Raw genomic sequence first — 25,882 nt, 5'->3', positions numbered from 1 at the left:
TAAACCTTAATTTAATAGCATTTTCATAAATAATAAACTAATTTTTTTAAAAAAAAATTTAAGTTTCTTCATACGAATCAAGTTGATCCGCAAGCTTCATGCGGATCAACTTGATCCGCATAAATCTCGCGAATCAACGTGATCCACATGAAGGAATTTCAATCAAAATACTCCTGCGGATCATATACCTTGTACTTGATCCGTATGCTAAACCATGAATCTCGCGGATCAACTTGATCCGCATTCAGCCTCAAAGAACCCTACCAACTGCGGATCAACTTGATCCGCATAAAACTCACGGATCAACTTGATCTGCGTTAAGCTTCACACTATCCTACCAAATGCGGATCACCTAAAAACTACGCGGATCATCTACATCCCTACCACTATTGCGGTTCAACTTTAACGCAAACACGAAACACCTAAATGCATGCGCAGATCAACTACCCTAAGCACTACACAAAGCAACAATGGAAACGTAACGACAACGACGGAGGAGTGCTTACCTCGACAATGGCGACGTGCTAAAGAAGAAGAAGAAACAAACAATGGCGCCGCGGAGGGAGAAGACAACGATGGAGAACGGAGAGTTGCCAACGATGGAGAAGAAGGAGGAAGAAGAAACGAACAATGGCACCGCGGATCAACTTGTTGGGTCGCACACGGTCGCAAAAGAAGGAGGAAGAAGGAGTCACGGGAAGAAGAAAAGTCAATTGCTGGGTGCAAATGTTTTAAATAAATAATCAGGGACATTTTGGTCTTTTGCGCTTAAGTGTTGGGTGCAATAATAATGCTGGTGCACCTAGCATGAGCCTTTTTTATCCCATTAACCTGAAAATGTTTTTATCATAATGATAATCGAACCTAAATTATATTCTCAAATAATTGTCTCAATCTTCCACAACTAAATCGACTCTAAGGAGACGTGAAAATGTTATTTGACGCATATATTTAATTTGCAAACATAGGGTAGATCGTTATATACATGGTTGGAATCCATCGTGCATGTGATCTCCAAATTGCAGGGAATTGTCACTCTCTGAGCTGACCTTAACCCTATGTGACTATGTGCACATGCATCGTCATTGCATGCAATAAGTAAATAGTGACACTGACACGCTTATTAATCAACAGTGTAGCCGTTTGCGTTGATGGCTGGTCAACATTTATCAATTGGTATTACAATACAGGGAGTCAGTTCCTATCTTCCTATCCATGACTGAAATAGAATAAAAGTTAATTGAGATAAAAAATTTAACTTAAAAAAAATGTAAGAGTATAAATTATTTTATTTTACTGTTGATTTTTTTTTTCTCATTTACCCCTATATATATACACGAGACCTGCAGTATAAATTTGAACCGGAGAATTGTGGTGCAGTTGTTTATCATCAATGATTCTATGTATGGATCCACAATTTTTTTTATACACGTTTAATTTTATTATTTCATATAAAATGTTTTATTTTCAATGGTGAAAATCTAAAGGCAAAAAATTTTACTCTATTTTTTGTAAGAAAAATCAACAGAAAAGTGTACTTCTTAATGCCCATGGAATAAGAAAAAGAGCATACATGTCATTAATAAAATGGAAAAAAAATCTTTAAGATATTTTTTTGAGTGGAAAGATATTTTATTTGTAAAGTGCAATTATGAAAATACATTTATTTTCAAATTTTAGTAATTTAAGAATATCATATATTTTAAACTTTATAAAAAAAATATACTTTTGTACTTGCATACTTCACAAATAGTTTTACTTAAAAAAGGAAATTCAATTTCTCTAAAATATTTGAAATTTTAATTTATTTATTCAATTTTAATTTTTCTAATTTTAAAATATCATTTTATTTTTAAAGTGATTTAGATAACACTTTTATAACGTTATTAAATATTATCTTCAGAATTAAAAGTGGTGTTTTTTAAAATTAGAATCACTAAAATCAAACGAAAATGTTTAGAAGAACTAAAATTGAATTTCGATTTTTTTTAAAAAAAATTAAAAATATATTTTACCGCATGAAAAAATATTTTTGTAAAAACAAAATCTAAATAAAGTTAGTGCTTTTAAAAATCAGTTGAACTGGCCCATCAGATCGGAAATTGGACAGAGATCTGATCCCATCTAATTGTTAAATCAGGCAGGTTATTAAATGGGCGGCTGCAAAGCGAGTTGAACCGGTGAAATCTGCAGCGGTTGGACCGGCCGGCCAAGGCTTATAATGACGTCGGTTCGTGCGCTGTTATATATACTATACTATACTCCAAACACAGTAGGAGCAGAATTTACTTTTTGCTTCTTCAATTTTTCACATTGCACTGCACCTCGTGGATGTCATGCATGCGTGTTGTTGATGGAATAAAGTGCGAAAGTATAAAAATAAAAGTTAACAAAAAATAATCTAATAAAAAAGTTAATAGTACTAAAAATTAACATTTGTTTATAAAAAAAAATTACATATTTTTCTTTCACAGGCATGGCCCGTGAACTGGACACAACGCAAAAGCAATCTCATATAAGTAATTACTTTGACGTTTTTGTTTTTATGATGTAAACTACTTTTTCTTTTCAATATGAGTAAGTAGAACTTGTTTCCAAAGACAGACTAGCTAGTTAAAATACCAAGTTACACAGTTAAAACCTATATGGACACGTATCCTTGATTATTTATGTGATAGTAATAATCTATAAGCAAATGCTAATCACTGTTTAAGGAAGTAAAAAAACATTTTTTTATTAGAATGTGCAAAATGTGCTTCCTTATAATTTTTAAATGATTTTTAATAAAATCCTTTTTTTCAATTTACATTTTAAGACACTAGTCAGGGAGCCCCTAATTTATATCAGTTTCATGGCTTCATCTAGTTGAGTCGATAACTTATTAATTCCACCAGTAATATTCATTGGTTCAGTATCTCGTACGTTCATTTTTTTATTTTTTATTTTTGCTGAATCTCGATCAAGTTAATGATTGGTGATTTTAACAATTAATCTAAATTCTCTTATATCTCATATTTATTACGTGTTTAATATATAGCTTGCAGACTTTCCTTTTGTAGTTTTTATTTAACGTGCTTCTTAATTCTATCTACTTATATTTTCTTTACCATTGAATAATATAGATATCTGTCAAAATCAGCTCCATATATATCATTGGCCCCATCAGTGATTGAAGAAACAGGACAAAGAAAAAAAAAGAAATTGTGTTTTGTCAATATCTGATTGGCGGTTCATAAATTCATTATTAATATTGATAGAGATGTTATTGTCTTTAAAAAGTTTAAGATGTCCGGTCCATACCCTGTTATTGCTATTACATATGCAGTTCTGAAATTCTGATGGAGCTAGCTGTCAGCAGCCTCAGCATCTCACTCACCGAATGCTTCTTTTAGAGATGATAATGGCTCCTTCGTTGCGACTTTCTTTTCCAGTTTAGACGATTTTACTGTGATTAATTGAGCAGGAATAATGGAGTATTATCATGGCCCCCTCCTATTAGCTTGTGAGCATGGGTTGTTTCTTAAAAACTAGATACGGTTGAATAAACCTTTGTTAACCGTAAAAATCTTAAATTTGAAAGTACTTCTTATATGTATAATAGTAATCTTTAATGGGGAGGGATCCAAATAAATGTTTAATTATGAGACGTATAACTCATATTAGTCAGTAAGTTTTTTTTATCAAACAAGTAATTATAATTTTTAGCTTAAGAGAATTGCTTAATTGTTAACAAAAAATTGTGATTATAATTTCAATAGTTATATTCAGTTTGAGAGCTTTTATAGAACTAATTTGTTTAATTATTGTGTTAGTTCCTGTATTTGGGATGTACTTTTCACAAATTATTTTTTTTCCTAACATAGTAAATTATTTCTTTATAACAGTTTTTACTACTTTGTAACAGTTTTTTTAGCCTTTTTTGTTAGTTTTTTTTTTAAAAAAAAGTAGCTAAAAAATAAAAATTAATTTATGAAAACTAAAAACTACCACAAAATATCAATAAATTGTGTCAAGAAATTAAAAAAAAACAATTTGTCAAGATTCAGGAAAAAAAACAGTTATAAATCTTAGGAATTAAAAAAGCACATACTTCAAATTTAGAGACTAAAACAATAATTAAGTCTTGTTTAAAACTAATTTTAATACCAAAGATCATTTTTTATAATTATTTTAAAAGTTGTCGAAATCAATTTGACAAGAAAATAGATTAATTTTTCAAATTAAATCATAATATTGGTTTGTTTTGAATTTACATTTTAAAAATATCACAAAGTACTAAAAATCGCATAAAATATCAATTTATCATATTAAAGACTAAAAAAATAATTTGTCAAAATTTAGGAACTAAAAATATATTTTTAAATTTCAGGCACTAAAAAAATACATCCCCATATTCAAAAACTAAAACTGTAGTTAAGCCTAAATAATTTCAATATTAATTTTAATATTATAGTTTTGATAATAATAACAGATGAAAATTTGATAAAATAAAGTTTTGGAAAGAAATAGAGATTAAAAAAATAAAAATTTGAGAGAAATCTAGAAGAATAAACAAAAATAAATTTCATTTGAATGGGATGATGCATAAACTATAAACATTTGTGTATGAACGCCACAAGTAGTAAATATAAGGAATTGAGTAATAATGATTTAATGTAATAAAAAATTAAAAGTTATCTTATAGACTTATAATATTAACAATCAAATTATAGAATTTTGACCTATGTACAATAGTTTCCTAATACTTAAATCGGATGGCAAAGTATTAATTGTCTTTTTTATCTCAGCCGCCATTTTTTTTTTTTTGAATTTGTATTTAAACTTTATGTCTGAGTGCTTTTTTTTCTTTACATGCCTAATATACTATTGAAAAACTACGTTTATTGAAATAAAACATTTCGATAGGAATTTTAACATTTTATATCTTCAAAGATTATTTATAATTAATTTGTTATACCATTATTCCTTCTTATCCAAATGTTAGCTATCGAAAATTCAACTAAGTTCCCAAAAGCATGGTATATATATATATATATATATATATATATATCCAACTCTGTAAATATTTGTTAATGTATTACAAAAGCATGGTATAGTTATGGGTGGGGATGACTTCATCATGTATATGGCATGCAGATAATCAATGGAATAAAAATACATGCCCAAGTAATTTAAGCAAATGAAACAATTAAACATTTTTCAGTTAAAGTACAAGTAATTAATTGAACATTGATGTTTAATTACGTGCTTTGATCATATTGTGCACTGAAGATTTTGTTGTTTCTGCTAATGACATGGTACTGATAATGGTAGTGCATATGTACGTCTTGGATTTCTAAGGCAGGCAGATGTATAATATGCAGAAGCCATCTTGTCACTTGTCAGCATTACTTTCTTGTTTTCTCATAAGTTCTAACGTTGAGGTAATGAGGTTCATAAAATAATTAGAAATTAAGGCACGTTTTTGTATCTTGCTGTCATCAACACCCATTTTTTCCAATGAGGCAAATATGAGCATGTTGTTATATAACTCGTGTTAAGAACATCACATGTATGACTGAAAATTTTGGATACTGAATGCAAAGAACGACAGTCTTCATAAACTTAGAAGCATGCCCAGCGTCAAATCAACCATAGTGATTTATCTATCAGCACTAGCAATTCCTTTAATTTGCTCCTAAAATTTTTACTTATTTTTTCATCGATAAATATTAATTATTAATTTATTAAATTTTAGTAGAGAAATGGATTAGAACTCATGACCTCTTCCTTATTTCTTTTTTTTTTCCTTCTTTTTTCTTCTTTTAACCACCAAATCAACTTTATAATTTCTTATAAAATTTTCACCTATGTAAGATCATAAGTTGAAATAAGGGAAGATGCATAAATTTCATATAATGCCTTTAGAATATGATCACACTTAAGCAATGAAATGCCGTGGTCTAGAAAAAGAAATCTGAAGTTAATTAGTAATTCATGATTAAGGATAGGGATGTGTGGTTTTCGTTTGGCCACCAAAACAGACAATATTCATCCCTTATTGAATATTGTACCTGCATGTTTGATCACTCCCGTCTAATTCAATGCCATTTTCCTCTGTACGTCTGTTTTAATTGTCCCAAAGCCACGAGATTCGTGTTTTTCGCTGAACGTAACCAAACTAGCTGAAAGCATTAATTAAAAGTTTTAATTTTCAACAACCTATATATAGATACTATTACCCCTTACAAGTTACAGTCAAAGATTTGGAGCATTATTGATCTCTAATAAAATCACACATTATGGATTCTGTTATCAATAATTGAGTTTAATTAGGAAGTTTAGGGTCTGTTTATAAATTAAATGTTCTGAAAATTAAATTCACATTGAAGCTTGGGGAGTGTGTTCACGTCTTGTCTTGCTGAAAAAACAATACATAATGGTTGTACTATAAATGTAACAAGACTTTTGGAAATTTTGTTGAACATGACGAACAAAACTTCTTCAGACATATATTTGTTGTCCTAAAGAACTTATATGCGATATTCCACACAAAATCCCCCAAGATACAACAAATTTAAACTTCTTGAGGCGTATATTTACTATCCTAATAAACTTATCCGCAGTATCTTACACAAGTTTTCCGAAGATATAACAGAAATTTCTGGAATATATTGAGGCTACAGAACTAGCAAGACAAAAATCAAACCCAAGAACAGTCAATAATTTTTTAGAAAAGGAAGAAAGTTTTTTGCGGTGCCTCTAAATCAATCTGATCTATATATTGAACACGTAAACAAATTATCATTGAGGCATTAAGGGTGTGTTTGGTTGAGGAGGAGAGGAAAGAAATAGAGAAGAATTGTATGGGTTCCCAAACCTCCTACATTTTACTTTAATTCAAAAAAAAAAATTCTATTATTTCTATTTTTATCTTCTAAACCAAACATATCATAAATAATTAAAACATTGGTAACTAAAATAATTAAGACGTGTGAATGAAAATCTCGTAATTTTTGTGATTCGAACAAACTAAAATCAGGGACATTAAAACAACATCTGTCTAGAAAGCTTTGAATTTGAAATTCAAAATGATTCTAAAAAAGTATTTAAATAAATAATAAGGTAAAAAGTTTGTATGACCAATTATTGCACTCGCAGGTGACAAATCAACGAATTTTCACTACGTACAACAAGTCCATATGACCGAAGCTCAAGCGCACGATACTTTGACATTTTGCTAGTTACTTTGAAAGTTCATATCACAAGATGATATATAAACTAATGAGGCAAAGCTACATCTTGCAACCAAACCATACCAATTTGTTGTATATACTTATGTGCAAGTTATATGCAAAATGACAATTGTGCCCTTCGATTGTCTTTTAGTCGAGGTTCGCATTTATTTATCATCTTCGTGCCATAGTGTTTGAGACTGAGATTTGTGTATCCTTCAATCGTCTTTGGGTCGAGCACCTACCATGGCCCATGACTCGGTGGTCACCTGACCAAGCCCTATGAGCCATTGATAAGAATAATATATTCAAGTATAATAACTATCATTGAACATTAAGGGATATGATCAAAATACCAAGAATCATGGAGATATATAGATCGACATTAGAGACTAGTATAAAAATAACTCTTAACCTAGAGACTAGGAAGATTGCACATTTATGTTTTGGCTAGGCTACTCTAAACCCTAGAGAAATCTTAAATCAAAATAATAATATTATATACTAAAGACAATAACATTAAAACTTTGCTAATGTGATCATATTAAAAATTAGAGTGTATGCATTAACAAAATCATATATATATATATATATATATATAGAGAGAGAGAGAGAGAGAGAGAGAGGTTTTATCTTATCAAGATGTTATGCACACATATGTTGAACATGGAAAAGATATGTTAAATGGTGCACTCAATTAGCTTACTCTTATCAACATGGTGCGCCTTGATTTCACGTTATTATTTTTACAATAAATATGAAAAGAAAAGGCATGATAAATTGTTGCAAAGAGTAATTTATTAAATTGATGCACGATGTAAATGATGATACAATTTGCTTTATCATCTTTTATTTTTAAGAATGTAATAACAAGATTGATTGATACAAGTGATAATCACTTATATTTTTTAATTAAGTGGTTCAAAATTTAAATCTTCATCTTAGATATTATGAAATAAATTATATTAGGTGAGAAGTACTTACCTTAAGAAATAAAGGATACAATTGACATGGCTTCATATAATTTTTTTTAATTATTTAACTACATGATATTTAACCATTAACTTACTAATTCGACTAATAATTTATTAAAAAGCTTAAATATATTTAAAGTCTTTGATAAATGACTGAATTTTATTATAAATCTCTTATAAAAAAATTTATTGTTTTGAGTTTGGTATATTGAAACTTTTGTTTTGAATTAGTGTGATAGTTAAATGATAATGTAATACTATTACAACCATAAATAATATTGGAAATATCAGTTTATAAAATAATACATGGTATCATTATTTAAATGATGACAACAAAAATTTAAAACACAAATTTTAATATATAAAAAATTTAAAATAGAAAAAATCATTCAGAACCAAAACAAAATTTTATCATTTATGAGTGACTTGAATCTATTTAAGTCTTTATTAAATCAATATCTTGATCGAATAAATATACAAATTAATCCGATCCATTTTAATAATTTAATAATTCATCTAAATGCCCTTATATTCCTTCTATAATATTTCCCATTATTACATGTTTAATTGCTTGCCAACTTTCTTTTTATATTGTTTTTGTTTAACGTACATGCTTCTTCTACTTTTATTTTCTTTAGCATTCTAATATTGTTATCTGTCAAAATCGATCAGCTTCATATCATGGGTCCCCCAACACCGATTGAAGAAACAGGAGAAAGAAAAAATTAAAGAAACTGTCTTTTGTCAGTACCTGATTGGCGATTCATAAACATAATTAATACTTATTGTTGTTACGTGCATGCCTTTAAAAAGTGGATACAGACATTATTATATTTACGATGTCTGGTCCATACTCAACATACCTAGCTAGCTACTACTATATATGCAGTTCCACACTCAATTCTGATTGCTCAATTTTGATGGATCTGTCGCACCACACTCACCCTGCTTCAGGTGGAGGTGTGCTTAGAGATGATAATGTCTCCTTATTCATTGTGGCTTTAATTTCTCTTCCAATTTATATTATTGCACTGTGATTGAGGCAGAATTATAGACTGTTCTTCTAATGGCCCTCCAATAATTAGCTTGTGAGAATGGATTGTTCTTAAAAATTATTGTTGATCAATCCGATTCTCAAAAAGAAATCACATTACCTTTTCTCAAAAGATTGTGAATTTGTGATCATAGACTTCATCCTTTTTACTATGGTAATTAATTATGGCATGCAGTTGATGAGTGGAATAAAAATACTAGCCTATGCCAATGAAATAAACATTTGCAGGTAAAATACAAGGAATTGTGTCCATTGATATGTTTACGTCCAAATTAGATCGTATATATCGTGCAGTGAAGATTTTGTAGCTTCAGCTAAAGACAAGGTACTATATATGATACTGTCTTGGTTGTCTATAAAGCAGATGTATATATAAATGTAGAATTTTTGTTAAGGTTTTCTTATCACTACTTTCTTGTTTCTTTCTAACGTTAAGGTCCATAAAATAACTAGAAATCAAGGCAAGTTTTGTTATCTTACATTAATCAACATCCATTAATTACAAGTTGACAACAAAAGACACCCAGGTGCGATAGGAACTTTAGATCTGAGTGCAAAGTATGACAATCTTCATAAACTTACAAGCATGCTCATTATAAGTTCCCACGTTTGTAAGAACCGAAGTCGAAATAAGGGAAGGTCCAGATATTTCATATAATGCATTTAGAAAATATATAAAAAAGAAAATAATTCAAGATTATGAATAAGGGTGTATTTGGTTCCCGTTCTTTTTTCTACAAACTAATTGGGTTTGACTCAAAGCTATGAGATTTATGCTTTTCCAGTTTGAAAGCATTAATTACAAGTTTTCAACCAATAATATATACTCCTTTACAATTCAAGATTTTTTTTTAATGGTGACAATGAGATGGAGGATTCTAGAATCTAGTATATATTAACCTTTTTACTAGGCCAGCTATGGTAGGTTACGCAATACAAGATTTAAAGTATGATTAATCTCTTAAAATCATGCACATATTATTATTCTATAATCAATATTTATGTTCCCAAAGTTTATGGCCTGCTTATAAATTAATACCAGTAATTTTTTAAGATCTTGTTATATTAGCCAGTATCTTAGCAGGAAAAGATGTAAGGGAGGCAAGTGTGGACCTTCTCCTCCCCCACCCCACAAATAAGTTTGAAAATTCTAATCTAAACACACTTTGATTAAAACGTAAGAAAGACTTTCTTTCTGGTTGTAGAAGGAGAACATATATAGAAACTAGGAAAAACAAAGAAAATAATATAATACTTTTCTTATCATATCTTCTTTCCACCTCAATGTATCTAAAATGAGGTGATGGTCAATTATCATTTGTCATTTTGTCTTTTTGTTTTCTACTTCTCTTTTTTTCACTATGTTCCTTTCTTTTTCTATTATTTTCCAAATATAGTGTCTCTAAGATAAATAGTGTTCATAACACATAGTGAAATAAAAAAAAAGGAATTTATTTTGTTTTAAAATATATTATTGTAGAAATCAAATGAACACATACTTGGATATGAGCCATTAAAGTATAAATTATTTTAATATTGTAAAGACTTTACATATATTTACACCACTGAAATTAATATCAACTTTTTCATGAGTAAAACTCTAAAGAACAAATTATCTTTTTATTTTTTAGGTCTAAAATTAGATTTGAATTTTTCTAATTTTTATGCACTTTGCTCTCAAATAGATATTTTTATTTATAGGGTTAAATATATGTGAATTTGGACCTTTTTTTAAAGGAAAAAAGGAAATATTTTATTTAAAATAATTTTATATCTTTTTATCTTTATAAAATAAAAATTATCTAATATCTTTTTATTTTTTTAAAAATGTCTGATATAAGAAAAGATAATTTATAAATAATCACATGATTAATTACGATAATTAATCACATGATCTGATTATGATACGTAATAATAGAATGTTATTCTTATTTTATGGATAATTTCCACATTTACTCTTTGTTAATATTAATTATATTCTTGGTGCCAACAAAGAATATAATAATATTCTATTAAAATATTTATTTGATTAAATTAAATTCTCTAATTTAATTATATAAAAAAATATTTTCTTTTACAAAAATTGAAATATTCATTTGTGTGATCCCGTAGATTCAATATTAAATCGATAGTAAATTAATATTAATTTACTAATCAAGGTAGGTGTCTAATAACATTGTTTAACATCCGAATAATATGAAGTAAAATCTTTTACCTTCAAGAATTAATAGAAGAATAATGCAATATTTTTCTTCCACCATTTACAACTAAGGTTAATTGTAAAATATAATATTATTATCAAACTCTAATAAGTTAACACATTTAATCAATGAAGGACTTAACAAACTATTTTTTTTCATTCAAAGTTTTAATTATCATACAGTTCAAACTCATTACCGATGAATTTCTTCTTAATTAATCATTAATTCTACAAGTATTTAATTATATTTAATACTCATTCAACTAGTACAGTAAGACATTAAGTGTTCAAAATTAAAATATAATAAATAACTTATTAATTACTATGTCCAAAGAAAATTATTATATTTCTTCAACTTCCTATTTACATATAAATATAATATTAATTATCAGGGATTCTCAATTGAATCAATTTAATAATAACATTCACATATATATTATTTATACATGTAATCTAATAAATGAGATTTAATAATTTTTATTCAATAAATATCATTACATATATATTGATCTATCCAAATAATTGATATCTTATTCACAATAATCTTAACTACAATCAATAATAATTTAAATTAAAATTATAAAATATTTGATTTTTATTATAATAATCTTTATTATAATAACAAATCTTTAATTATAATCAAACAACTTATTAAATTAACTATTTTATCAAATAATATAAACATGACAAACAAATAACAATAATTTATTATTAAAATTACAATTAATTATATGATATATTGAATTTTAGACCTCCATTATTATTCTCAACCGTGTCAACGCGAGAAAATAATCCAATCGTGAGAGACAGTACTGGGCAATGGACAAGAACACACTGCAATGATCACAAAGATTCGGTTGTTGCATCTCTATCCGAAAGTGACTATGATATGATTGGTCTTCTTTTTTTCTGAACGTATTTCAGTTATGTTTTTCTCGATTAGGGTAGTACTACTAGTCAGTATTTGTGTTTGAATCTGACCTAGGTCGGTTATATTACTGTCTGTATATTTTACTTATAGTAAAAATCTTTGAAAACTTATTTTTTAGCAAAATCTACCTTGATCTTATTATTATATTTATTGTCATTAAAATAGAATAATTTTTATTTTTACTTTCTATCTATTTAATAGAATTTATTAAATTATTTTAATTGTATTTTTATTGAATTTTTTTATAAAATATTAGAAGAATTAATAATCAAAAATACTTGTAAAAATTATATATATTACTCAAAAAAATTATAACAGCGTAAGACCTCTGCAGTTCTACTTGATCCACACCCCACGTGCAACGTCCACTTTTGTACGTACGTTTAATCACTCCTGGTTCGATTATTCACCCAAATACGTACTTTTATTATTATTTTTATTATTCAATTATCTTTAGTGCATGCTATTAACATACTAGTATTAAAAAAAATTATGACTCCAAAAAAATATTAAAAACAACAGCAGATTATACTCACATTTTTTCGAAAATGTGGATATTATATTATTTTTCTCAGTAATTATGAATGCAATTAATGAATATTAGAGATTAAAATGTAATTTTTGTCTTTTATTTTTTAAAATTTGTGATTTTAATCATTTAATTTTTTAATTAAGACATTTTATCTCCTACTTTTAAAAAAAAAAATCAGTTTTAGTCCCTTATTTTTAATTAAGAAATTTTGTTTTCAACTTTTAAAAAATTTATAATTTTAATTGTTGTGATGAATTTGATTTATGTACTCTATAATAAGAATTAAAAATGAAAATCTTTTATTTTTTACTCTTGCTATTTCCACTCACCCTTGTTACTAGTACACTCTCCTTTTGATGTTTTTTTCAAAAATATCCAGAAAATACACTCCCCTTTGCATCATCCTTAAAAACAATAAAATTGCTCTAGAGATTATAATAAAAGCCTTATTCCTCAAATCAAGTTAGTTTTGTCCCTAAATCAAGAAAAACCATTAAACTCACGCAACCACTTAAGTTTGCTTCTGAAAAAACTACAACAACAGTGCAAAAATTGGTCCTGTTTCATGCGCTCGAAGCTTAAACAACTGCACCAACTTTGTTTTTCATGGCCATGATGCAACAATGCAGTGGCAAAAAAAAAATAAAGAAAACGGAAAGTGAACTATGAAGAGAATAATGATTTTTAGGTTTGGTTTTTCTCTAATTAAAATGGATGAGAGCAATTGAAAATCATGTGCCCCACTCTGGTCCTCCCTAGGCGACGTGAAAAAGGTGGAGAAGAAGAAGACTCAATTTTGAATCAAACCACAAGTCTTTTGGAGAGGTTATGAATCTCATAAGTCATAACCTAATTTTTTTTATAGGCCAAAAAGATCATTAGTGTATTAGAAAGAAAAAGCACCACAAAACAAAGATAATTGCTTTGCGCACCAGTCAAATTGCTAATACACCCAATATATTAGATGGACAATTTCAATATTCTCCTTTCATAATGGGTTTACGGATTGACAATTCATATGCTATATACATTAGTAGATTTATGTTAATAATGTATTTTTTTACATATATAAATTTTTATTAAATCTATGATTTTTATTTACAATTTATATATGTAAACAAATTAATTATTAGATCAAAATAAATTATCACAAAATTTATTATGTCAATTTACATGTACATTAAATATACATTAGAAATTTTAGTATTATATCTAACGACATTGATTATTTTATAACATAATTGACATATTAGCTCAATTAGTTAGGGCGTTGTGTTTTAAATTCATTCATAAAACATTTTTTTTAAAAAAATTGTATGAGCCACTTACGGATTGACAATCCTAAGCTCATTAGGGTTTTTCAATCCATATGTCATATACGGATTGTCAATCCATAATGGGCTTACGGATTCGTAATCCATATCAGCTTTACGGAAGAATAATATTGGAAGTGCCCATCTTGTGTTGGGTGTACCAACAACTTGACTGGTGCGTAAAGCAATTCCCCAAAACAAATTACAAACTTAGATTGCATAGACCTCTCCACCAATGACCCAAGCCTCACCCGTGTGTGTTGCATTCGTTGTGGATAAGCCTTTTTGTCTTCTAAGAGAGACTTATGGAGAGATGTTATTAGAAATAGAGATTTTATCAACAAAAAAAAAAAAGAACTCGGGGTACAATGAGAAATTGGTAGTGACCGTCGACTGAAGTTGGAATGAGAGAAAGGGAAATGACATAGGTTTTGAAATCTTGAAGAGGAAAACTCAACCTAAAAAGGAGTGTATTTTGTAGGATATTTTTGAAAAGAGAATCAAAGGGGAAGTGTATTAGTAACCAAGGGAAGTAGAAATAATAATTGCCTTATTTCTTTTTCTTGGTATTTACACTAGGCCCGTCCTTACCATTTTTAGAATTGATATTCCCACCTCCTGCTATTTTCACCTCATCCTTTTTTGTCCCAAAAATACTCTTTTTACAAAGATGTGATTGTGTTGATTAGATACACACTTGAATTGCATTTTCATTGTATAAGAAGAGTGCAAAATAAATACATAATGCAAATGCAATTTCATTGTATATTTTGATTAACAAAATCATATTTTCATTGTATTTTTTTTGCACATCTTAATACAATGAAAGCATGTTTCAATTGACATGAATACACAACATAAATATGTTTCTATTGTGTAACATTTAATGAAAAGGTTTCATAATTAATTATAAATATAAGTTACTTTTTAAAAAGTTATTAAATTAGTAGTGCTATAAAGTATCTTTTTTAAATTAAAAACAATTTATCCTTCATAATATTAGTAAGTATTATATAGATTACATTTAATTGAAATTGAATTGATTATGATAGAAGATATCATTTATAAAAGTAATCGAATTAATTATTATATGAATTACCTTTGTTAATAAGGGATGCGATCAAGTGCATAGTTGCTTTCAACTTTGTGAAGATGATTAAAGACTATACTAATGGAGTGATTTATTCTTGAAATCATATCTATATTAGAAAAATATCTATTGCGAAGCCAACTAGGTGGCAGATGCCCTTTCCAAATTTGGTTTGTCTCTAGGAGTAGATGGTAGAATCTTTGATGTTGTTCCAAATTTTATTTCTATTCTTGTTTTAGCTGATGTCACTACTATTTTGTCCCTTTATGGGTCTTAACAATAGTTTATTGGGGCTTTAAGCCTCTAATTGTAAAAACAAAAAAAAAACAAAAAAGATAACGTGTGTCATCATGAAGAGAACTTGTATTACAATGAATTCAATTATCATTGAAAAGGTAACTTATATCTTAATTAAATAATTAAAGCAAAAAATAATACATATATATGCAATAGAATTGCAATCTAAGTTCAGATAATAATGAAATTGTGGTTTCTTTGTGTATGATTACACAATAAAATCATGATTCTATTAAATCTAAAAGTTATAAAAAGGTGTGGAGGCAAGAGAAAAAAGGAAAAGTAAGGATGGTGCAACAAAAAGTAATTAGGGAAAGAAATAAAATAAGGGGGAAGGGGGTTGTAGTAAAATAACAAAGTAAAAATGAAAATTTCATGGTTTTTTTAAATGTAAGGGTGGGAAGAGAAAATTGTGGAGTGAAAATAACGGTGTCATTTCTTTTTTCTGTAATAGTCCATCTAATGAGGATGTATACTATTGGACAATGGTTTGCAATAATATTTTTCTCGCTTATGGAATGTTGGGTTGTCATTGGACTGTCAAGCAATGATGCAAATGATTTATGCGTGAAACCTATGTAAATTTAATACCTCTCATTGTGATTAAATTGTCTAGCATTGTCACTGTAACATCCTGGAAATTTCTACCCGGAATTTTTGGAAACGATGTATTTTGAATGATTATATATAAGTATTATTCAGTGTATATGCCTATATGTTCTTGGTAGAAGTAGGAATAGTGGGGGCAAGATATGCGGGTTAGGCTAATTAAGGAAGAAAAATCCATAACTGGGAGGTTATGGGTTAATTCCTAATTAATTAGTTAAAAATCATCGTTTTGTGTGCGACTTAGAATTTAACGAAACAAACCTCTGAACCACGCTCGGGGTTTTATTCTGAGCGTTTTGATATATATATTGGTTACTTTCGAAAACTGGCCCCGACGGACGCAGAGAAACGCGAGGAACTGGAACCAGAGAAACGACACGCAAACCGAGGCAGGATTTTAGCGTTTCAAAGGTCAGATTTTCCTCACTTTTGTGGCTGAGTATGGGTCACAGTCAAAAAGGGAAAGTGGGCCCTTTTTGCTCCACTCAAATGGAGACATGTGGCATAGCTTAAATAAAATAATAAGAAATGAGGAAAAAGCCTTTTTAAAATCAAAAAGCAACTCTCTCTCTCTTCACTCAGCCCCACACTTTTCAGACAGCTCTCTCTCTCCCTCACGTTGCCATTCTCTTCTTCTTCATTCTCCATTGAAGCTCCAAACAAAGCTTCAACCTTTAGCCATCATTTCTGCCCCAAATCGTGAAAGGAGAGCATTTTCGGGGTCGTGAAGTGCGTGTCTACGAGTGGGACTTCGAAATTTCAGGTTTGGGTGGACTTCTTTCTCCTTTGATTTTCGTGGGTATCCACACCCCCTTTTTTTTATTTCATTAATGGAATTTCGTTTGTTGATTCGAGCTAAGTTCCATAAAAACACCAGCCCTTTTTGAAATTATGGTTTTGGGAGATATGATGGGTAGTTTTGTTAGTTTTCTGCTTCATGATAGTTATTTGTGAAGACTCTTGTTGAAAGCTTGTTGAACTTGCCATGTTTGGATGAGTTGGACATACCCATTCTGTTTTAGGGTTTTTGTGATGATGTTTGTGATGTTTATATGCTGAAATTGCTTATGGAAAACTGATAGAGGTGAAGGGTAGGATTAACCTAGGGTTAGAAAGTGGGAATGTGATGTTATGAGTGGAAAAAGAGTGAGGCTTTGAGAGTTGAAAGGCTAAATCTGGATTCTGTGGTAAATGGAGGTTAAAATGAGTTAATCCTAGCTTGAAATGCCATTTAGGACTTATGAGAAAGGTTAGGCTGTGCTAGAGAGAAAAACAAATGACCAAAGTGAACAAAGAGCCATTTCTAGGGCAAATTTGGGTGTTGAAGAGTCAAATTTTGATTCGGTGAGATTTTAAGCGTAAATCCAGTTTAAACAAGTTTAAATTGATGTTATAGACTTGTGTGCGGTGAGAGTTTGCCTCAAATTTGTCACATTCTCAATTTGACTTCTCAAGCCTAAAAAATCCATTAAATTGAGGGGTATTGGACACCTAGATTCTGTGTTGCTGTGCTTTAAAGCTTGACTTTGGTTTAGACGTGATTAATACATGATTTGGGACTTGTAGGATTTGATTTGGGCAAGATTGGATGAGAGGAAGTGTGATTTTCGAAATCTGCACTTATGCAGAATTTTGCTGTCAAAATAGGTGCAGCAGGATTTTGGCTTTGTGCAGAAAAAAATGCTTGTGTGTGGTTGGCTGTGGAAAGAGTAGTGCAGAATGAGTTCTGGATGTTTGCTAGTAGATCCCAACGGTCAAAATGTAAGCTTATGTACTATAGACTTCCAGTAAAATTTTGGAGTCGATCCAACGGTTAACGAATTGGATCGAAGGAATTGTTACTGGGGTCTTTAAGTGAGAAAAGCTGTGATTTTGGTTGGTGTTTTGGCAGAGTTGTCTGCCTTTGCTCTGTTTTGCTTGGCTGTGATAGCTTGTGCTATTTGAATGTTGTATTACTTTGATGTTGGGGAAGCTTGGGAGGGTTGATGGGGACCCGGTGTTGAGAGAAACGAGGATATGGGCTACGTGGGAGTACGTGAGCTCAGTTAGAGGTGGGCAACAGGGGATGGTGGGTTTATGCGCGCTTTGTGGATGTGGAAAACTTGTTGTGCACCATCGCCCGACCGCCACCTAGTACCACATGTGATGGGTACCCCATAATCCTACAAGCTTGAGATGAGGAAGTGTAGAAGGGTGAAACTTCCTGCTTTTATTCGTTGACCACAGAGTGGTACCTGGAGATATGTCGCGGGGGTCAGGAGACCTTGGGGACGTCAGGTGGGGTGCTATTGCCCAAAACCAAGCTTGACCAATCCCGACCCAACCCGGGCATAGTCGGTCAGTGAGAACCTGTGATGTACCTAAACAGGCGAGCTCCTGGCAGTCAACAGATAAAAGGAACAAAGACCACAAAGCAATGAGGCTTGTGGTGGCTGGCCAGCTGTGAATTTTGTGTGATATATGGGTTGTGGCCTCTGGTAATCGATTACCAAGGGTGGGTAATCGATTACAAGGCTTAAAAATGAAAACAGGAGGCTAAGATGGTCTCTGATAATCGATTACCACGTGGTGTAATCGATTACCAGGCTTGAAAACGAGGTCAGGAAGCCATGAGGGCTTCTGGTAATCGATTACCAAGGGGGTGTAATCGATTACCAGGCTTAGAAAGGGGACTGGAACATTGTGGAGGCCTCTGGTAATCGATTACCAGCCTGTGTAATCGATTACACAGAGGGATGGGTCACTGGTAATCGATTACCAGGTATGTGTAATCGATTACACAGTGCATTTTTTTGCATATTTCATGTCCTGAGACTGTTTAATTCAAGTTTAGCCTCTGGTAATCGATTACCAGAGATGAAAAGCCTTAAGATACTCCTTTTAATTGCATGTAGTGGTTATGAAACGTATTGTGCGGCAACATAGTTAGATTCTTGTGAAAGAGTCTACCCCTTTCTTTTCTTCCTTGTAGATCGTGATGGCGGCGCAGCTAATCCATGATCGAATGGAGATGGAGTGCCTAGAGGGAGCTTGGGAGACCCTCGAAGGCAATACGAGGTGCCGATTTCGGGGCACCATTCGATTCACGGCTACTTCTTTGGTGCATCCAGATGAACCTGCACGGACGCTTCAGCGCACGGTGGAGTGGATACTACCCACGCCTACACCATATCGTCTAGTGGAGCCCGTCCAAGTGATCGAGGTAACGTCATCCGAGGAAGACCCTGAGGAGGATCTGGAGGAGGTACCTCCTGAGTCTGCTGTGGATGCCCTTGACTTTCTAGAGGGTGATGAGGATCCACTTCTTGAGGCGGATTCTCCCGAGGAAGTCATGTCGGCATCTGAGGCAGACTCTACGGAGGATAGTGGCCCGGGGGAGATGGCGATCAGCGGAGGCTCTTCATCCTAGTGGACAGCTCTTTGGATTAGTTTTGTATACTTTTGAGGGTGGGTGTATCTAGGACTGACTGTTAGGTTTACTCTTTTGTTTTGTATGGGTAGACCTGATGTATAGGAGTTTGATGATTGTATACATGTGGCTGAAGCCACCACTGTGGACACCTTTGCTCTGGATGACACTATATATATTTTGTAAAACTCCCATATTTTGGACAGCTTTAAATGATGAATGCATTTATGATCAATCTTGTTATTTGAACAGAAAGCATTAGCGACTTTATTTGTAAAAGAGTTTATCGACTGTATTTTATCCTTTTATTTTCACGTGACGACCTAAAGTAATGGCTGGTATATTCTTCCTTTTGAAACAACAAAATAATTTAGAGAATTATGAGCGGTAAGAAAGAAATGACTCCGAATAGAGTTGTGAACTGGCCATTCAGGACTTTATAGTGAGGATTTTCCTTCTACACCTAGTTATTGTAAAAAAGAGAAAGATAGGAAAAGGGAAAAGAAGAAAAAAAAATCTACCATGGTTTTTGTTATTTAAATCATTACCACCAAACCAGTCATTAATTTAGGGACGCCACAGTCACGACCCACTCTTGGATAGTGACCGATGCAATACAATAATTTATTTAATCTGGCTAGCCTAAGAGTACCTTACTCCAAAACACAATTAAAAGACCAACTAAGAAGGGTTACCAAAAACCAATAGAGTTTTCCTAAAAGACATGATAAATCTCATATTGAATAACTTGTGAAAACATATCATATATCCATACAAATCTTTATATATCTAGATCCAACAATTAAATATCAAGGTCACATATCACAACGTAGGCCTTTGACATAATATTCAAAATATCAACTAATAGTGATGTTGGTCATACATACTAATCATCAAAGTATCTCAAAACATCATAATTACACCATTAATATATCTATAAGATAGGATCATCCACATATCAAAATAAAGGGATTTTCTTTATATCTATTACTACCCTTATCCATATAGTTTCATTATATTGGAGTCACAAAAAAAATACTCTCCATCAAACACAATGGAGGCCTACCAAAAAAGATAAACAAATTCTTAGGTAAGTTAGCAAATCCCAAGAAGTCAGCTTTTAAACCACTTGTGTATCTGAGGGGGGAAAATTGAAAGAAAGAGGTAAGTCACGAAGATTTAGAGAGAATATAACATACAAAAGGGACAAGAAAAAGAACACAAACATAACACGGGTTTTTACATCCAAAAAGAATTTAAATGACATTAAATAAAAGCGAAATAAATAAAACTCACTTTTAGAAACTATTGTATACTCCCCTGGAAACTTTTAGAACTACATATAAACTTATATTTAAGAATAACAATTTTGTAAAAACTTTCATTCTACTATGTGCACATAAACCACATTATTTCTTCATTGTGGGGAACAATAATTATAGAACTACGATATTTAGTTTGTAGGCTAAATTCTCTCTTTGTTGCAACGAACAAAAAATACATATATATTATGAGTGTTCGACTCATAGGGTACATTATCTCTTCATTGTAGCGAACGATAATCAATCATAAACTCATAATGAAAAATTCAAGATCCACTTTTAAATACCTTATAAAAAATATTAAGAATCTCAAGGAATATATTCTAATCAAGCAAAAATAGATATTTTACCTTATTCTTGAGTACTCCTAAAAATCAAAGATCACAAAAGAGTATATTTTGGAGTTTACTTGCTTCTCCTAAAAGAATTTAAAAGTGTCACCAAGTAGATTAACTACTTACAACAAAAAAAAGAACATAATCAATGTCTTCCAATGATGTTAGGAGGATCAACCATCATATTTTTCATGGGATCTAAGCATTTAAAATAAATAAAAAACATGAGAATAGACAAAATCCCCAAATTTAACATACATAGGATTTTGAGGAAACCACAATAATTCCTAATACTTAATTTTCTAACCTCTCTCACACAACCCATAACTAATCTGTGCTATAAAATACTCATCTAACTCAATAGGTTGTAAATTTACCTTAAAGAGATTAAACATAGAATTTTAAGGAGATGAATGTTGTTCCAATTTACTCTAATCACCTTCCCATGCTTAAGAGTGCGACAAGGATGCAATAAACTTGATGAATTTCGGAACAATGGAGGATAAAGAGTGGAAGGATGAGAGATGAAAATGGGGATGAAGAGGGAGGGCCCAAGAGATAGGGGTGGGTTCGTGAAAGAAAGGAATTAGGAGGGGGAAAATAGGAAGGTCTCAGGAGTTTCCTAAAAAACCAGAATGGGAGTGTATTATATTATTATCATAAAGAATAGGGGATTAATGGTATATTAGGTATCTTGCTCGGGTTTTTAATTTATCACAAAGATTAATTGTGATTTGTATGTTTATTGTTTTCTTTTTAGTTGTTGTTGTTATTGCTCCTAATTTCACTACTCAATTTTTTGGGAATCTCAAGGTTACATGATGCAAACTATAAAGTTTGGAAGGAGCTAGTTGAGATTGTTCTCAACTATATGGAATTAAATTATTTGAACCATTCTAATTCCAATGGTGTTTATTTATCATGACGTCAGATCAAAGTATATCATTATTTATCGTGACTCCAAATCAAATCAGGTCATTCTTAGAATAAGAAAAGGAATAGAGTTGATGATGTTGTGTAAAGTTCTTCTTGATTAAAAAATAAAGATAAGAACAAGATAAAGAATTCACTTACGACTTTTGCAAGATGGTAAGGCATATGAAGAATGAATATCTAAAGTATGCCACTTGGCGTGAAGGGTTGTCTTTGGAGTCATCCGCCAAGTGATGATGAAAGATTCATCTATATGGGTGATGACAATAAAGATGTAATTAAGGTTGTAGGAACTTTTAGATTGCTTTTAAAGATTAGTTTTCATTTGATTTTGGTTGAGACATATGTTGCATTGTCTATTAGATGGAATATAATTTCTATTTCTATTTTCAATAAATTTGATTATTCTTGTTTATATGAAAATAATAAAGTTAGTTTCTCTTTACTATTTAAATGTTGTTGGTTATAGGTCTATCTTTATATGTTTCATATTGAGTGTGTCTTGTAATGAAATATTGTAATAAAGATTATGTGATACAAAACATAAATTGAATTAATTAAATAAGAAGTTTTCTTTTATTTCTTAATCGATTGCATACTTACATTTTAAGTGGAAAAAAAATCCTAACAAAGCAATTTGATTGTGACAATTTAAAAGATTAATGTGGCTACGATAAAAAATATATATTAAAGTGGTCAATTTTAAGTGAAAATGTTACTAAACAATCAAAATCACATAATAGTCATTATGGAAAATAAAAGTAAAATTAAGATTTTTATATTGTTTAATATAAAATAAAATGAACTAAAAGAAAAAAAAAGTGTATTTTATTTCATTCTATTAAATATCTTTACTTTTTATGGTAGTAGTAGATGGTACACCATATAAAGCATATGAATAATATTATAATTTTGTTCAATTATACATCACTTCATTTAATTATATACCAATTTATCTCCTTTTAACCCTATAATTCAACATCAAAACATAATTGTAATTTCATTCGCTAAACACATGTTAAAAGATACAATGAGATCTTTTTTTAAAGGAAGGTACTTTGTAAAATATTTTTCATTCAACTAATGTGTTTTGCTTCTCAACTTTTTTTCCCAATCTTTTGTATGCATGTCTTCAATTCAATGAGTGTTTTGTCCCTATGAGTTACAAAATGTATGTTGGATGCCTTTAGCTACACATAATTCCTTTGGTGCTTGCTTCTCCCACCTAAAGCAATGCTTTATAACATGCATTCCTTCAATTCAATAAGTTTTTTGAGGTGTATGTTGGATGCTTTTAGCTACACATAATTCCTTTATGTGCTTACTTCTCCCTCTGAAGCAATGCTTTACAACATGCATGCCTTCAATTTAATGAGTGTTTCATACCTATGAGATTTGAGGTTTATGTTGGATGCTTTTAGCTATACATAATTCCTTGTTTTTTGCTTACTTCTACTACTTGAAGCATCGCTTTATAACATCTCAATTTCAACTTCTATTATTATTTTTTTATCAGGAAAGTAAATGTTATTATTAAAAGCAAACGTAAACATAATTTGTGCCGATAAGTACCATCACCATTCTATCTCATGCAAAGAAAATCACTTTTGTATACTCTAGAAGTCACTTATCCTCTTATTTCCTAAGTCATGTCCTTTAACTTTCTTGATTTAAACAATCATACCTTGTGTTTTATGACCATTTTTAAAAGCATTATGGTATTGTAATGTAGGTATAATTTAATATTGCTTTTGTTATGTCTTAAAATTTACAATTCATCAAATTTTGATGAATAAAAGAGACATACAACTATATTTGTGTATGACACTAATATAAAAACAAACGCAAGAGACACACTTTTTGAAACTCACTTTTTTATTAATAATTATTATTATTAAAAATTGTGAACTTATGTGATATACTTACTCCTCATTTAATTAATCTAACTTGTGATTTCTTTGTTTCTAATAAATTTTAATTAATAATATAGTGTGTCAGAAATAATACATTAGATTATATGTTCTCAATACTCTCCTAAAGATAAATAAATAAAATATCTCTTTATTTTAACTTTCCACAATAAACCCTAGCAAGACTAATAACCCGTTAATTTAAACACGATTGTCATAAGTTTACTTAATTTTTCATTAGCGAGATTTAGTTGACATCAATCCTAAACCGAGAGGCTACCAAAACTCACTAAAACCCTATGTAATGACCATATTATCATTTTTTCCCTCTTAATATTCATTAGAGAACAATTCATAAGCAACCAAAATAAGTAATCATAAAATTTCCCTCAAGTATAAAAGTACTCTATTTTAAGGATTTCAAAGAACCAATGAAAAATTTACACACCATCATTTTAGAGAACTTGAAGTTACAATAGTTGATTGGCTCAAATTGATTAATACTTTTTAGTAGAGATTTTAGGTATCAAAATAAGATTAGGTTGTACTTAGTACAGTATCATAATTGAAAAGGTTAAGAACAACAATGCTAATATCATCCTTGATCATCTCCTAAGATGTGGTAAAAAAATGTCATCATGTACAACTTTGCTTGATCTTGGCTAATAGACTCTCCACACCCTATAGTTTTTTTTTTTGTTTTTTTGTTTATCTTAGCTACTAAAAGTGATTCACATAATTTTTAATTCATATCTTCCCTTACCAACTTGGGAGGAGCTTTGATTTTCTGCACCACATTTTTAGCTCCCACTAGCAGAAACACATTGGAAGCAAGTCACCAAACTCCTTAAGTCCTTGTGACCTCTTTCATATCCATAATTCACTGATAATTGTGAGTACTGTGCACTAGATTTTGTTTCTTCCGCTTCATTGAATGATCGCATGACAAAATTTGATATTTTTTTTACTATTTCATTTCGACCATTCGAGTCTTAATCACTAACTCTAGATTTTTTCCTCTTGCCTCCTCCACAATTCATATAATATAGCTCCATTTTAGTAGAGGCAATTTCCTCAATATTTAGAGAAAATCGATTTTTATTTTGAAGAAAGCTAGCCTTTGTGGATGTGTAATATATTCACATATTCTTACTTCCACATCCAACAAACACTTGAGTCTTGCTATTGAGATTTTGAGGTCTTAATTCACCTTAACAATGACAACATCAATATTACTTTGTAGGGAGGGAAATTCCACAAAAGCCTTTATGACTTTACTATTAGTATGACACTAAAAAAAGTTCCAAAACATCATTATCCTAAATATTAGCTTGAATGAAAATACAATGATAATAATAGGTTACGATATTTACCTCGACTTTATGCACATATACATATAAAATAGTAAAGAATTTAGAATGAGATAATATCATGATAAATAATACATTATTTTACTAAATTAAGACACAACATTAATGTATTGTTGATAGGTACAACATTAGACAAGATAATACATACTATTGAGAGTTCTTAAATAATAACGAATGAAATAATCATGTCACTTCTTTTGAGTGAAAACATTAATACAATATGTTCTTTAATTGAGTCAAAACATAGTTTGAGCATATGTACAACATTAGACAAGATTCTTTTTTGACATAACATTAGGCAAGATAACTAATACTATTAATGATTTTGAAATAATAATGAATGAAACAAAATAACTTATTTCTTTCCATTCACCCTACAAACAATAACC

Source organism: Glycine max, chromosome 17 (genome assembly GCF_000004515.6).
Source record: "Glycine max cultivar Williams 82 chromosome 17, Glycine_max_v4.0, whole genome shotgun sequence".
NCBI lineage: Eukaryota > Viridiplantae > Streptophyta > Magnoliopsida > Fabales > Fabaceae > Glycine > Glycine max.
The sequence above is the reverse complement of the archived record's forward strand: the minus strand, read 5'-3'. Positions refer to the sequence as shown.